We start from the raw sequence: 17,584 nt of genomic DNA on the forward strand, positions 1-17,584 counted from the left end.
ATATCCCTTTAGTGGTGTGGGCTGTGTTTTGGCAAAGTGGGTGGGGTTATATCCTGCCTGGTTGGCCTAGTTTCCTGTTCTGTTTCCTGAACCGGTTCCAACCCCTGCATGGAACTATAGCTCATTTTAAAAGGTCCTGCACAGTCATCCTATTTCCATGTAAAAATAACCTTTGAATGACCAAAACATCACCCAATCTTTTTATACTATTAAAATGATCAGAATTAAGAAATTGTACCTTCTCTCATCTCTAACTTTCAGGAAGCCTGAAATATTCAGAACTCGCCTTGAGTGAGAACTCTTTGAAACACCCTTGTGGTCATTGCCAGGTAACAAGGTAAACATGTCGTTGATGACAAGGTAAACAATGGACAGCATGTCCAAAATAAACCAAGCCTAAATAAAATGCCTCAACCCATTTTCTCTGAATTGCATTCATGGTCAACAGAGTTGATTATGGACTGTTGGATTTCAGACAATCAGCAGCAATACACAATTGTTTTGTAACTAATTACAGAATACAGTTCACTGATACACTTCTTCACAATAATGAGTAAAGCCCGAGTCACCCTAAACATAAGGGAATGTACATGGAAACAGCATACAATAAGTGTACTGGACAATGTATTAGTGCCTCAGCATTATAAATTACTGTTCATAATGGTATGTATTGATCAGGCACTTATTTGATATTTTAGAATAGGTCAGCATAGACAAAATATGGATCAACATGAATGCTCGTGAGAAATCATGGTGAGACATTTGACATAAAATAAACAATAATTAGAACCATAAGCCGTGCACAGGACCCATTGATTCATACATTTAACACTCATCTCTCGTCCAAATGCTTGAAAAAAACAATACAAAGTAACAAAATATCATAATGTAAAAGTTAGATAGGCTTTAAGAAATGCAAACAACTACAGAGATTGATAGGGGAGCGGGAAAGGAGGGAGACCCATGTACCCCGCTTCAATCAAGCAGGCCTCAGTCACCCAGTTGGCTTCAGTCACCCCCAAGACTGAAGCGGGAAACAAATACAGCTATGGCCTCCTAGTTAGGCTCTCACACTGGGCAGACAGGAGTTCTGGGATGGAGAGCAAGCACAGCTTTCCCTCATAGTGCTGGATAAAGGGTGACCTCATTGAAGAGGAGATCCAGGATCCTGTCTAAGTAGCCTGTAATGTTATTGAAAGGGGAAATGTTTTACCCCCAGGTGGGTGCAGTGGTCTAAGGCTTCCAAGCTGCGCAACCAGAGATTCTGGGTTCGAGCCCAGGCTCTGTCGCAGCCGGCCGCGACCTGGAGGCCCATGGGGCAGCGCACAATTGGCCCAGCGTCGTCCGGGTTAGGGAGGGTTTGGCCGGCAGGGATATCCTGGTCTCATCGCGCACTAGCGACTCCTGTGGCGGGCCGGGTGCAGTGACCAGGTGTACAGTGTTTCCTCCGACATATTGGTGCGGCTGGCTTCCGGGTTGGATGTGCATTGTGTCAAGAAGCAGTGCGGCTAGGTTGGGTTTTGTTTCGGAGGACGCATGGCTCTTGACCTTCGCTTCTCCCGAGTCTGTACGGGAGTTGCAGCGATGAGACAAGACTAACTACTACCAATTGAGGAGAAAAAAAAGGGGTAAGAAAAGGAAAATATGTTTGTTAAATGGGATGTCAACGTTGTGAACAGACTGCCCCATGGTGATGGTGGGGTTGTGGTATGGGCAGGTAGAAGCTACAGACAATGAACACAATTGCATTTTATCGATGCCAATTTGAATCCACAGAGATACCTTGATGAGATCCATTGTCTATTGTCGTGCCATTTATCGTCGTGCCATCTATTGTCGTGCCATCTCATGTATCAGTATGATAATGCACAGTCCCATATCGCAAAGATCTGTACACAATGCCTTGAAATTGAAAATGTCCTAGATCTTCCATGGCCTGCATACTCCCCAGACATGTCACCCATTGAGCGTGTTCGGGATGTTCTGGATCAACGTGTACGACAGCGTGTTCCAGTTCTCCCCAATATCCAGCAACTTCGCATAGCCATTGAAGAGGAGTGGGACAACATTCCACAGGCCACAATCAACAGCCTGATCAACTCTATGCAAAGGAAATGTGAATTGGTGGTCACACCAGATACTGAATGGTTTTCTGATCCATGCCCCTACTTTTTTTAAAGATATCTCTTACAAACCGATGGATATCTGTTTTTCCAGTCATGTGAAATCCATAGACCGGGCCTAATTTATTTATTTCAATGTACTGATTATCTTATATGAACTGTAACTCAGTAAAATCTTTGAAATTGTTGCATGTTGCATTTATTTTTGTTCAGTGTATTTATTGTTACGATGCTATCAATTCATTGATATAGTGATCTACTAATTCTACAATGTGTTTTCTTGTTTTTTTGAAATACTCAATTTGAAATATGCAATATTTGGTGGGGCACTCTGAGGTGTAGCAAGGATTGGACCAAAATGCGGCGTGGCTATTGAGATTCATGTTTAATAAAAACAAAGTAAACACGAATCAATACAAAAACAATAAACGTAATGTAAAAACCGAAACAGCCTAAACTGGTGCAAACTAACACTAGACAGTTACAAGGACATCATGATACTAAGGACAGTCACCCACAACACACCCAAAGAATATGGCTGCCTAAATATGGTTCCCAATCAGAGACAACGATAAACACCTGCCTCTGATTGAGAACCACTTCAGACAGCCATAGACTTCAATAGAACACCCCACTAAGCTACAATCCCAACACACCACATACAAAAACCCATGCCACACCCTGGCCTGACCAAATAAATGAAAATAAACACAAAATACTTCAACCAGGGCGTGACAATTTGGAAATGTTTGTGTGCCTGAAATGCTCAATTGATGCAGATTTTAAATTAATAACTAACTATGATTTACAGCATCTTGGGTCTGTCTTCACAGCATATTCCCCCTTCTTTGCCTTTGGGAAAGCTGATTTTGTCTCACAGCATTCCTTCTGCGGTGGTAGCCTGGGAAGCTGTGCAGACAGTAGATGTTGATTTTCCGAAAATGTCTATCATTACTGCTGGAAAATGACCAAATAATAACCCCCCTCCTAATCCTCATGATTAGCCCCAATGACAAGCCACATCAACTGTAAAACAGCAACCTACACAATGGAATGGCAACATGTGATTTTCAGGGGTAAATTACAAAAAAACAACTCCTTTTGTGGACAATATTCCTTCATGCCAGCTGTGTGTTGCCAGTTCTCAGACTCAATGTAGGGGGTTTAGGGATGGAACAAAAAAAAGTGGCTATCAGGTGTGTCACAGAAAATATAACATCCAAGCAGCAACCGCCCTGATTATCTAACGTTAGCACCCCGATTCCCCCGAAAATGCGGTATCAGACTCATCCAACTCTGGTTCTTATTATGGTCATTATGGTCAGCACTTGCAAGATCCACTGTCAACGATGGTACAGCATCCGTCTTCAGGATTAGCTTCCTGGTAAGACCCATCGAATGTTCTCCCCAACTGATCAAGCAACTACGCTAAAAATGTGCATTGCACATGTGACATGATCGTAATTTTCGGTTCAGCCTGTCCACCCGAAATGAAAAGCAGCCACTGCTGTCGGATATTTTCATTCTACGGAAAACAGTGTAGCGTTCAATTTACACTATGGCATCCAGTCACAGTCACACAACAGATGAAAGTCTACCACCATCTTCGGTTGTACGTTCTCCTTGAGCTAGCTACACTAATACACACACACACACACACACAATCTCCATAGACAAACATTGGCAGTAGAATGGCCTTACTGAAGAGCTCAGTGACTTTCAACTTGGCAACGTCATAGGATGCCACCTTTCCAACAAGTCAGTAAGTCAAATTTCTGCCCTGCTAGAGCTTCCCTGGTCAAATGTAAGTGCTGTTATTGTGAAGTGGATACATTTAGGAGCAACAGCGGCTCAAGTGGAAGGCCACACAAGCTCACAGAACGGGAGTGCCTAGGCGTGTAAAAAGTCTGTCCTCAGTTGCAAAACTCACTACTGAGTTCCAAACTGCCTCTGGAAGCAAAGTCAGCACAATAACCGTTTGTCGGGAGCTTCATGAAATGGGTTTCCTTGGACGAGCAGCCGCACACAAGCCTAAGATCAGCCAACTCTTGGCATTGCGCATGGCGGAGTGGTGTAAAGCTTGCCACCATTGGACTTTGGAGCAGTGGCCAGCACAATTATTTGTATTGCTTATAATCTTTTTAAATGAATTTCTTATTAACACTTTGTTCTAGCTAGCTATTTGTGTAGGTAGCTATCGAGTAAACCCAATTAAACTCGGTTCGGTCGCGGTCCCTTAGTTCCAGTGAAGGGAAATCTTAACGATAAATAAACAAATAATTTATAATAAAAAAATAAAAAAATAAAAAAACTCGTTCTCTGGAGTGATGAATCATGCTTCACATTCTGGCAGTCGAAAGGAAGAATCTGCGTTTGGCGGATGCCAGGAGAATGCTACCTGCCCGAATGCATAGTGCCAACTGTAAAGTTTGGTGGAAGCGGAATAATGGTATGGGGCTGTTTTTCATGGTTCGGTCGCGGTCCCTTAGTTCCAGTGAAGGGAAATCTTAACGCTACAGCATACAATGACATTCTAGACGATTCTGTGCTTCCAACTTTGTGGCAACAGTTTGGGGAAAGGCCTTTCCTGTTAGAGCATGACAGTGCTCCGATGCAATAACAAGGTCCATACAGAAATGGTTTGTTGAGATCTGTGTGGAAAATGTTGACAGAGCCCTGACCCCAACCCCATTGAACAACTTTGGGAGGAATTGGAATGCCAACCGCAAGCCATGCCTAATCACCCAACATCAGTGTCCAACCTCACTAATGCTCTTGTGGCTGAATGGAAGCAAGTCTCCCGCAGCAATGTTCCAACATCTAGTGGAAAGACTTGCCAGAAGATTGGCGGCTGTTATAGCAGCAAAGGAGGGACCAACTCCATATTAATGCCTATGATTTTGGAATGTAAAGGTCGACAAGCAAGTGTCCACATGCTTTGGCTTTGTTGACAAAAAATAAGGCGTAAGCGCACATGATGATTTTAAGGTGGTATATAGTTAAATTAGTAAAGATAAGACACATTAATTACGTTGCATAAAGTCAGAAGTAAATCTTTGGTAATGCCTGCCTCCTGAATCCAAGTGTTTGACACGGGCGGAGGGGACCAGTAACTTCATGATCAAACTTTATCAATGTACCAGCTACAGTCAATGTTCATACTTGGGTCACCCTACTTTGAACTGCTTAGATCAAAATATCATCCAATTTGATGAAAAACATGATTTTCACTATTCGGGACCTTTAACAAATGCGTCATGAATAATTGTTACTTTTACAGCTATGCGTGTCAGTTTGAATGAGCTGTCATGTTGCATGAGTAATTCATCAACTGATGCAATTAAGAGATCATTCTATCCACACTACTTTTTAGGAATTAAATCATGGTAGAATCTCCCTGTAGTCAATGCTTGCACAATGTCAACGATTGATCCACCGTGATGGAGAAGGAGCTAGTGCACACTTTTACTGTATTATTATACTGACCTTTGACCTATGCACCTCTCCATCGTCATCCTCTCCTCCAACCCCAAGTATTTTCCTGGTCTTCAGCCGGCTCACCAGGTCTGACTGACTGTGTTTCTTCATCAAAGGAGGATGGGGCTTAGAAGCCATGGTACACTAACCTGGGTAGAGTGGGAGAGAGTTTTAACACACATTTTAGCACTTAAGGGGATAATACAGAGCTTGCATGGTCCTTCGATTCAGAACAATCATGCAAAAGATCAACAAGAAAGAGGGGCAAGAGTGAGAAATTTAGGGGAGAGAGAGTGAAGGGGGTGCACAGATGAAGCGGAAGAGAGATGAGGGCAGAGAGAGGAAAGAGGGATAGAGAGAGACAGAGTGAGAGTTTTCAGAAAACCTTGTAATGTCATCCCCCTGCCTTTAGATATCACAGACAACAATACAACCATACTGTACCAATAACACTAGGGGGAGAGTAAAGTATCTTATGCAACACCAGCATTATGTAAGAGGACAGAGGACAAGCAACCATAGGGTAACCTACAGTAGAGCCCATACAATACAGTATCTCTATACTGCAGATACAGGTAGTACTCACTGTATCGATGACAAATAGTCTTTGAAATCTTTCAAATAGGTTGAGCATTTGCTTTACCCTGCCTGGAGTGCCAGATGGGTGGGGTTTGGACTTTTTGTGACTATTATATTGATTTCTTTGCAACAGGCAAGCTCAATTAAATAAAAATGTTATTTGTCACATGCGCTGAATACAACAGGTGCAGACCTTAATGTGAAATTACATACAGTACAAGCCCTTAACCAACATTGCAGTTCAAGAAATAGAGCTAAGAAAATATTTACTAAATACACTAAAGCAAAAAAATGTAATAAAAGCAACACAGAATAACAATAACGAGGCTATATACAAGGGTACCGGTACCGAGTTAATGTGCAGGGGTACAGGTTAGTTGAGGTACATAGGTAGGGGGTAAAGTATTTGTACATGTAGGTAGGGGTAAAGTGACTATGAATAGATAATAAATGGCGAGTAGCAGCAGTGTAAAAACAGGGGGGTGGCATTTGATTAATTGTTCAGCAGTCTTATGGCTTGGGGGTGGAAGCTGTTGAAGAGCCTTTGGAATTACACTTGACGCTACCAGGCGGCGATGCAACCGGTCAGGATGCTCTCGACGGTGCAGCTGTAGAACATTGAGGATCTGGGGACCCATGCCAAATCTTTTCAGTCTCCTGAGGGGTGTTGTTATGCCCTCTTCACAACTGTCTTGGTGTGTTTGGACCATGATAGTTTGTTGGGGATGTGGATACCAAGGAACTTGAAACTTGACTGCTCCACTACTGTTGCGTCGTCAGCAAATGTAATGATGGTGTTGGAGTCGTGCTTGGCCACACAATCGTGGGTGAACAGGGAGTACAGGAGGGAACTAAGCACGCACCCCTCTGAGGGGCCGCAGTGAGGGGCCACAGTGTTGAGGATCAGCATGTGCTGTTGCCTACCTTACCTGGTGGTGGCTCGTCAGGAAGTATTTGAACACACACACCTTGAAGTGGAGCCGTCTGTCATTCTCTCTGGAGGCAGAAGTGTGTCTGTCTAGATCAATTAGGTTCCACTGTCAACATCAGAAGTGATGGGATTAACAACTCCACATTGAATACTACATGGGGATGAATTACTGCCACAACACATTTGGTGAGTAGGCCTAGGCTGAATGATTCTGATAAATAAACTTGTCTTTATCAAACTAAAGTATTTGCATAATTTCACTGTCTTTGTTTACGGGGATTTTTTGCCTAGTCTAACCAATTCTAAATGGCAAAAGCAGTTCACAAGGTACCCTAACCGGAAAATAGACGGGACGCATTTATTCCAAAACTGCAGCTCAGCTTTTCCTACTTCAGTCAACCATTCCATTTTGAATGTGATAAAACTATGTAGCTTGTCTATCCCGTCAGTTAGATACATTTTTATAGGCATTTATTTCTGTAGGCCTAACGGGAGCTTGTGTGCAAACTCAGCACGCGTGTGCAGAGGGAGTGGTTGGAACGCAATTGAGTGAGTGAGACATGGACGGGAAAGGGATTTTAGGGAGAACTGTGATGGTTGGCTTGGTTTCTTTTGTGTTGTGCCTTTCAAATGTACATGTACAAATGGAACATGAGTCCAAGCAAATGAACGTGGTCTTCAAGACACTTTTATCTCTGGTTAAAGAAAGTTTTGACGTCCATTCAATTACTCATGCCCATCCCTAGTTCAGAGAGTCCTAATGTGGATTAGTGTGAAATATAGGTAAAAGGTGAGATTCACATCATTCTTACATGAACATGACTCTTGTTTAACACGTTGGCGAACTAAATAAATAAATTGGTCATCCATAAATCACCTTTTATAATCTGTATCATATCTCACCTCACCTCACTCACTCATCCACATTGTGCCGGCAGCAACAAAGGCTCGGCACTTCTGCCTACCTGTCTGGATATCTGTCCATTATGAGGACCCCTCGATGCAGAGAATAAGGACTATGGACGGCTGGCTGGCTGTTTGTCTGCCTGCCTCCTTGTCAGTCGTCTATCCATAAGGACCATTGATGAGAGGAACAGGACATGCTGTAGGGATCCTATTGATCAGGGCTAATGAATAGAGCTAGAGGTCCAACTGAGGCCCGAATGGAACCAGGCTATTATCAGAACAGAGTAATGAAGGGGGATCAGACTCAGTGTCACCCTCCAGACCAACGCTTTGGGATGACAGAGACAAGTGTGACCCTCCAAACCAACGTTGTGACAGAACACACACACCCTCCAGACAAGCAATCTGGGACTCCCTGCTGCCATTTGTCTATAAGAATAAATCGTTTCAGACAGACAAAGAAAATGAACAACAAGAGAGGGAAATTAATGTTCTCTTCCTCTTAAAGTAATGATTTCCCGACAGGAAATTGCAAGAAAAAAAAACTAACTCTTGGCTTGGCACATGAAGAGGATCCATTTGCTATTGAAGAACATATAAAGCAAAGCATTGTGCGTGATACAGAGGGGCTTCATTTGTCCAATTGAAAGTGTATCAACACAGTTAGACACACACAAATATCTGTAAGTGAAAGCAAAAAAACTTTTGATTCATTCATAAGCCAAATTGCCCAGCTGAGGTTTATTACAGGGAGAGAAACGAAAGAGTGCGAGAGGGACAGCAGCCTCTGGTAAGACACGGGGCGGCGGCCTATGCATTTATGTGAACAACAGCTGATGCACGATATCTAAAGAAGTCTCAAGGTTTTGCTCGCCTAAGGTAGAGTATCATTGATCTGTTTTTTCTGTAGCCGTCTACATTCCACAACAGAGCGAAGTTGGCACTAAAACCGCACTAAAAGAGCTGTATTCCGCAATAAGCGGAAAACAGCTCAACCAGAGGCGGCGCTCATAGTGACCGGTGACTTTAAAACAGGGAAACTTAAATCAGGTAAACCTGATTTAAATCAGCATGTTAAATGTGCAGCCAGAGGGAACAAAAATTTTGTCCACCTTTACTCCACACATTTGGAAAATCTGACCATAACTCTGATTCCTGCTCAGATCATCAAGCCACTGCCTGTTCACCCCGCTATAATCCAGAAGGCGAGGTCAGTACAGGTGCATCAAAACTGGGACCAAGAGACTGAAAAACAGCTTCTATCTAAAGGCCATCAGACTGTTAACCCTTCTGCGTGTAGGGGGCAGTATTTTCATTTTTGGCAAAAAAACGTACCCATTTGAAACTGCCTATTTCTCAGCCCCAGAAACTAGAATATGCATATAAATTGTCAGATTAAGATAGAAAACACTAAAGTTTCCAAAACTGTAAAAATATTGTCTGAGTATAACAGAACTGATAATGCAGGCGAAAGCCTGAGGAAAATCCAATCAGGAAGTGCCTCTTATTTTGAAACCTCTGTTCCTATGCATGCCTATCCTCCATTTAAAGGGATATCAACCAGATTCCTTTTTCTATGGCTTCCCTAAAGGTGTCAGTCTTTAGACATAGTTTCAGGCTTTTATTTTGAAAATTGAGCGTGAAAGATCACATTGCGTAAGTGGATAGGTGGGGGCTCTCAGTGAGTTTTGTTTTTGAAAAACCTTCACACCCGTTTTGATATATTATCGACTATATATATTTTAAAAACAACCTGAGGATTGATTATAAAAAACGTTTGACATGTTTCTGTGGACATTATGGATATTATTTGTAATATACGTCTGCGTTGTCGTGACCGCTCTTTCCTGTGGATTTCTGAACATAACGCGACAAATAAACTGAGGTATTTTGGGTATAAAAATAATCTTTATTATTTGAACATGAACATTTGTTGTGTAACTGGGAGTCTCGTGAGTGAAAACATCTGAAGATCAAAGGTAAATGATTAATTTGATTGCTTTTCGTGACCTAGCTACTTAATGCTTAGTGTACATAATGTTATGTTATGCTATCGATAAACTTAAATGCTTCGATTGCTTTCGCTGTAAAGCATAAATTCATAATCTGAGATGACAGGTGGATTAACAAAAGGCTAAGCTGTGTTTTGCAATATTGCACTTGTGATTTCATGAATATTAATATTTTTTTTGTAATATTATTTGACTGTTGCGCTATGCTATTCAGCGGTTGCTGACAAAAATGATCCAACTAAAGGGATGGGTAGCGTCAAGGAGTTAAACAGCCATCACTAACATTGAGTGTGCTGCTGCCAACATACTGACTCAATCTCTAGCCACTTTAATAATTAAAACATTGGATGTAATACATGTATCACTAGTCACTTTAAACTATACACCCTTGGGGTAGTAGGGTAGCCTTGTGGTTAGAGCGTTGGACTAGTAACCGGAAGGTTGCAAGTTCAAATCCCGGAGCTGACAAGGTACAAATGTCGTTCTGCCCCCGAACAGGCAGTTCACCCACTGTTCCTAGGCCGTCATTGAAAATAAGAAAATAATTAAATACTTTTTTCTTTACATAGTTGAATGTGCTGACAACTAAATCACACAAAAATGATCAATGGAAATCAAATGTATCAACCCATGGAGGTCTGGATTTGGAGTCACACTCAAAATTAAAGTGGAAAACCACACTACAACTTTGATGTAATGCCCTTAAAACAAGTAAAAATGAGGCTCAGTAGTGTGTGTGGCCTCCACGTGCCTGTATGACCTCCCTACAATGCCTGGGCATGCTCCTGATGAGGTGGCGGATGGTCTCCTGAGGGATCTCCTCCCAGACCTGGACTACAGCATCCGCCAACTCCTGGAAAGTCTGTGGATGGAGCGAGACATGATGTCCCAGATGTGCTCAATTGGATTCAGGTCTGGGGAACGGGCGGGCCAGTCCATAGCATCAATGCCTTCCTCTTGCAGGAACTGCTGACACACTCCAGCCAAATGAGGTCTAGCATTGTCTTGCGTTAGGAGGAACCCAGGGCCAACCGCACCAGCATATGGTCTCACAAGGGGTCTGAGGATCTCATCTCGGTACCTAATGGCAGTCAGGCTACCTCTGGCGAGCACATGGAGGGCTGTGCGGCCCCCCAAAGAAATACCACCCCACTGACCCACCGCCAAACCGGTCATGCTGCAGGCAGCAGAACGTTCTCCACGGCGTCTCCAGACTGTCACGTCTGTCACATGTGCTCAGTGTGAACCTGCTTTCATCTGTGAAGAGCACAGGGCGCCAGTGGCGAATTTACCAATCTTGGTGTTCTTTGGCAAATGCCAAACGTGACTTGGGTGCTGTAGCACAACCCCCACCTGTGGACGTCGGGGCCTCATACCACCCTCATGGAGTCTAATTCTGACCTTTTGAGCAGACACATGCACATTTGTGGCCTGCTGGAGGTCATTTTGCAGGGCTCTGGCAGGGCTCTGGCAGTGCAGAACTCTATACTAGGTGGTGTCAGAGGATGGCCCCAAAAATTGTCAGACTCCAGCCACCCTAGTCATAGACTGTTCTCTCTGCTACCGCACAGCAAGCAGTACCGGAGCACCAAGTCTATGTCCAAGAGAGGCTTCTAAACATCTTCTAACCCCAAGCCATTAGACTCCTGAACAGCTAATCAAATGGCTACCCAGACTATTTGCAACCCTCCCCCCTCCCACCACACTGCTGCTACTCTGTTATTATCTATGCATTGCCACTTTAATAACCCTACCTGCATGTAAATAATTACCTTGAGGCCAGTGCCTCCGCACAGACTCTGTACCGGTACCCCCTGTATATAGCCCCGCTATTGTTATTTACTGCTGCTCTTTAATTATTATTTTCTTTTTTTTAAAGGGTATTTTCTTAACTGCATTGTTGGTTAAGGGCTTGCAAGTAACCATTTCACTTGTTGTATTCGGCATATGTGACAAGTAAAATTTGATTTGATGAAGAGGGATGAATAAAGGAGGAGTTATCTACCTGCACACAAATTATTATGTTTATACACAGATTTACTGAGCCACAAGCTAGTAATTTGGCTGCCTGTTGGAGTCCTTGTCCCATCACGCACTAGTGACTCCTGTGACGGGCCGGGCGCAGTGCATGCTGACACGGTCGCCAGGTGTACGGTGTTTTCTCCGATACATTGGTGTGGCTGGCTTCTGGGTTAAGTGGGCATTGTGTCAAGAAGCAGTGCGGCTTGGCTGAGTTGTGTTTCGGAGGACGCACGGCTCTCGACCTTCACCTATCCCAAGTCCGTATGGGAGTTGCAGACAAGACTAACTACCAATTGTATACCATGAAATTGGGTGGAAAAACAGAAATATATAATAACTTGAGACATCTGTTATTATGTTGTGACAAAACTGCATATTTTGAAGTGGCCTTTTATTGTCCCTACTTTATGTGTTGCATTTGTATATAGTTTCAGACTGTATAAAATGTTCGCAAAGAGCTCATTAGCATGTAGCTAGCCTTCAGTATAGGATTTTACATTTACTTGTTAGCATTACTAACCTTTGGATTTACAGAGGTTCAATGGGATTTGAAAATAGCACCCCTTGTGTTCAGTGCCAGTATTACCACATATCGGTATGACAATCTGGATAATGCCCAAGTCTACTCATCCCTAGGTGTCGTAAGAGCCGGAGAGGTAATATTAACTGAGAGAGAGAAGAGCGAGTCAGAGAGAGGAGGGGTTGTCCAGACTGTTTTCACACTCGCGATTTGACCACCAGACAACAGAAAGAGAAAGAAAACAGTTATGAGCTGAACATAATAGTAAGCCAGTGGCAGGGTGGACAGTAGCAGGTGACCCAACTTTGGTTTGTGACTACTATGATCAACCATTGTTGCCAATTCAAGTGCATTCCGTTACTGATTTGGTGAATTTTCATTATCCTCCTTCATGAGGGAGAGAAATTAGAAAATATCTTAAAGATGTAGGTTTTTGGTAATTATTTTTTTTTTATTTTTTTTTTTTTAACCTTTATTTAACCAGGCAAGTCAGTTAAGAACAAATTCTTATTTTCAATGACGGCCTGGGAACAGTGGGTTAACTGCCTGTTCAGGGGCAGAACGACAGATTTGTACCTTGTCAGCTCGGGGGTTTGAACTCGCAACCTTCCGGTTACTAGTCCAACGCTCTAACGCTCTAACCACTAGGCTACCCTGCCGCCCCGATGGGATTGTGCCAAGTAATGGAATTACTTGGCACAAGGCAATGTCACTTAAACTTACACAAGGCAAATAATTTCCCCAAAACTAAATATAAGTGTTGATATTAGTTGGCAGGGGTCTTCAACATTGTGTTTTGATGCATTTATAATACCTTAAGACTATGGTAAATGTTTTCTAAGACCCCATTTCCATCTGTTTGACTAGAAATCAAAGCCATTACTTATGCCCTATTTTTTTTTTGCTTAGCTTTCATTTGACACACAATTGGATAAGCTCCTCTGAACTTCCCATGTTGGTGCTCATGGGTCCTTTTAGATGGAAATGAACAAACAGAGAGGGGAGGGGAGGAATTCACTTGGTTTAACACAAAGATGAGCACCCCGATGGTAAAGGAGTGGGGGAGAGTGTGGGGAAGGAGTGGGGGAGAGTGTGGGGAAGGAGAGGAGGGAGATTGGGAAAGCGGATGAAAGGAAAGTAAATGAGGTGAAGAGAGAGTGAAGTGGGAAGGGTTAGGCAACAAGCTGTGAGTCCACTGGTATTCCTGCAGGTTCTCAAACCCCAGGGAATCCAATCAGTTGGAATTGAACAATGGCTTCCATCCCCAATCGTCACCTCAAACCTCAACTCTCTCCCCCACATCCACCTCCAATCAGCTCAGCAACCCCTGTTGAACACCTTTCACTCCTAATCTCATCTAAGCAAGCCACGACTAGAGGTCGACTGATTCATCGGAATGGCCAATTAATTAGGGCCGATTTCAAGTTCACACACCCCTGCTATAATGTGGATAGAGTTACTTATCTAACAGAACATAGAGGGTGTTCTTTAATGGAAGCCTCTCAAATATAATCCAGTTAGAATAAGGAATTCACCATGGTAGCTGTTTAGGACCATTGATTTTTTTTAAATAACGACATACCAATGACTGAAAAAAGCCAGAGTGTCCATGTATGCAGATGACTCAACACTATACACGTCAGCTACGACAGAGACTGAAATTATTGCAACACTCAACAAAGAGCTGCAGTTAGTTTCAGAGTGGGTGGCAAGGAATAAGTTGGTCCTAAATATTTCTAAAACAAAAAGCATTGTATTTGGAAGAAAACACTCACTGAACCCTAAACGTCAACTAAATCTTGTAATAAATAAATGTGGACATTGAGCAAATTGAGATGACTAAACTGCTTGGAGTAACCCTAGATTGGAAACTGTCATGGTCAAAATATATAGATTTTTGTATTTTTTATTTCACCAGGTAGGCTAGTTGAGAACAAGTTCTCATTTGCAACTGCGACCTGGCCAAGATAAAGCGTAGCAATTTGACACATACAACAACAGAGTTACACATGGAATAAAGAAAACAGTCAATAATACAGTAGAACAAAAGAAAACAAAAAGTCTATATACAGTGAGTGCAAATGAGGTAAGTTAAGGATATAAATAGGCCATGGTGGCGAAGTAATTACAATATAGCAATTAAACACTGGAATGGTAGAATGGCAGAAGATGAATGTGCAGGTAGAGATACTGGGGTGCAAAGGAGCAAAATAAATAAATAAAAATACCAGTATGGGGATGAGGTAGGTAGATAGATGGGCTGTTTACAGATGGGCTATGCACAGGTGCAGTGATCTGTAAGCTGCTCTGACAGCTGGTGCTTAAAGCTACTGAGTGAGATGTGAGTCTCCAGCTTCAGAGATTTTTGCAATTCGTTCCAGTCATGGGCAGCAGAGAACTGGAAGGAAAGACAACCAAAGGAGGAATTGGCTTTGGGGGTGACCAGTGAGATATATCTGCTGGAGCGCGTGCTACGAGTGGGTGCTGCTATGGGTGACCAGTGAGCTGAGATAAGGCAGGGCTTTACCTAGCAGAGACTTGGAGATAACCCACTGTCTCCAGGTTTGGCGACAAGTATGAAGTGAGGGCCAACCAACGAGAGCATACAGGTCACAATGGTGGGTAGTGTATGGGGTTTTGGTGACAAAACAGATGGCACTCTGATAGACTGCATCCAGTTTTTGAGTAGAGTGTTGGAGGCTATTTTATAGATGACATCACCGAAGTCGAGGGTCGGTAGGATGGTCAGTTTTACGAGGGTATGTTTGGCAGCATGAGTGAAGGATGCTTTGTTGCGATATAGGAAGCCGATTCTAGATTTCATTTTGGATTGGAGATGCTTAATGTGAGTCTGGAAGGAGAGTTTACAGTCTAACGAGACACCCAGGTATTTGTAGTTATCAGAGCCGTCCAGAGTAGTGATGCTGGACGGGCAGGCAGGTGCGGGCAGTGATCGATTGAATAGCATGCATTTAGTTTTATTTGCATTTAAGAGCAGTTGGAGGCCACGGAAGGAGAGTTGTATGGCATTGAAGCTCGTCTGGAGGTTAGTTATTAATTAACACAGTGTCCTAGGAGGGGCCAGAAGTATACAGAATGGCGTCGTCTGCGTAGAGGTGGATCAGAGAATCACCAGCAGCAAGAGCAACATCATTGATGTATACTGAAAAGAGAGTCGGCCCGAGAATTGAACCCTGTGGCACACCCATAGAGACTGTCAGAGGACCGGACAACAGGCCCTCCGATTTAACACACTGAACTCTCAGAGAAGTAGTTGGTAAACCAGGCAAGGCAATCATTTGATAATCCAAGGCTGTCGAGTCTGCCAATAAGAATGTTGTGATTGACAGAGTCGAAAGCCTTGGCCAGGTCGATGAATACGGCTGCACAGTAATGTCTCTTATTGATGGCGGTTATGTTGTCGTTTAGAACCTTGAGTGTGGCTGAGGTGCACCCATGACCAGTTCTGAAACCAGATTGTATGGCGGAGAAGGTATGGTGGGATTCGAAATGGTCAATCATCTGTTCGTTAACTTGGCTTTCAAAGACCTTAGAAAGACCGGGTAGGATAGATATAGGTCTGTAGCAGTTTGGGTTTAGAGTGTCACCCCCTTTGAAGAGGGGGATGACCGCGGCAGCTTTCCAATCTTTGGGAAACTCAGACGATACGAAAGAGAGGTTGAACAGGCTAGTAAATAGGGGTTGCAACAATTTCGGCAGATATTTTTAGAAAGAGAGGGTCCAGATTGTCAGATCAGCTTTTCTAACTGCCTGTGTATATTTGTTCCTAACTTCCCTGAAAAGCTGCATATCATGGGGGCTATTCGATGCTAATGCAGAACGCCACAGGATGTTTTTGTGCTGGTCAAGGGCAGACAGGTCTGGAGTGAACCAAGGACTATATCTATTCCTAGTTCTACATTTTTTGAGAGGGGCATGCTTATTTAAGATGGTGAGGAAGGCACTTTTAAAGAATAGCCAGGCATCATCTACTGACGGGATGAGGTCAATATCATTCCAGGATACCCCGGCGAGGTCGATTAGAAAGGCCTGCTCGCAGAAATGTTTCAGGGAGCGTTTGACAGTGATGAGGGGTGGTCGTTTGGTTGCAGACCCATTACGGATGCAGGCAATGAGGCAGTGATTGCTGAGATCTTGATTGAAAACAGCAGAGGTGTATTTGGAGGGCGAGTATGTTAGGATGACATCTATGAGGGTGCCCGTGTTTACTGATTTGGGGTTGAACCTGGTAGGTTCATTGATAATTTGTGTGAGATTGAGGGCATCAAGCTTAGATTGTAGGATGGCCAGGGTGTTAAGCATGTCCCAGTTTAGGTCACCTAGTAGCACGAGCTCAGAAGATAGATGGGGGGGCAAGATTGCAACACCGCCCCCTTTGGCAGTTCTATCTTGGCGGAAAATGTTATAGTTAGGAATGGGAATTTCAAGGTTTTTGGTGGTTTTCCTAAGCCAGGATTCAGACATGGCTAAGACATCTGGGTTGGCAGTGTGCTAAATCAGTGAGTAAAACAAACTTAGGGAGTAGGCTTCTAATGTTAACATGCATGAAACCAAGGCTTTTAATTTGACAGAAGTCAAAAAATGAGAGCACCTGTGGGGTGGGAGTGGAGCTAGGCATTGCAGGACCTGGATTAACCTCCACATCACCAGAGGAACAGAGGAGAAGTAGGATAAGGGTATGGATAAAAACTATACGAACTGGCCGTCGAGCACGTTCAGAACAGAGAGTAAAAGGAGCAGGTTTCTGGGCACAATAGCATAGATTCAAGGCATAGTGTTCAGACAAAGGTAAGGTAGGATGTGAGTACATTGGAGGTAAACCTAAGCATTGAGTAATGAAGAGAGAGATAGTCTTTAGACATATTTAAACCAGGTGATGTCACCGCATATGTAGGAGGTGGAACAACATGGTTGGTTTTCAATATGTTTCAAGATAGCATTAAAAAAGGGGAAATGGTCTCCACTATGAAACAGGGCTTTATTTCACTGATTC

At 43.2% G+C, this 17,584-nt stretch overlaps 1 long non-coding RNA gene across 1 annotated transcript in view; it reads right to left on the reverse strand.

Annotated features, from left to right (window-relative positions):
* Window positions 1-2,495: 2,495 nt before the first annotated feature.
* Window positions 2,496-17,584, reverse strand: part of LOC118964914 — a 55,349-nt gene continuing 40,260 nt past the window's right edge. Inside the window, exons 2-3 of the long non-coding RNA XR_005052176.1 lie at window positions 5,610-5,749; window positions 2,496-3,032 (exon numbers count right to left, since the gene is read on the reverse strand). This is a non-coding gene — a long non-coding RNA (uncharacterized LOC118964914). The remainder of the gene's footprint in view (window positions 3,033-5,609; window positions 5,750-17,584) is intronic.

Source organism: Oncorhynchus mykiss, chromosome 1, assembly GCF_013265735.2.
Source record: "Oncorhynchus mykiss isolate Arlee chromosome 1, USDA_OmykA_1.1, whole genome shotgun sequence".
In the NCBI taxonomy this organism is placed as follows: Eukaryota; Metazoa; Chordata; class Actinopteri; order Salmoniformes; family Salmonidae; genus Oncorhynchus; species Oncorhynchus mykiss.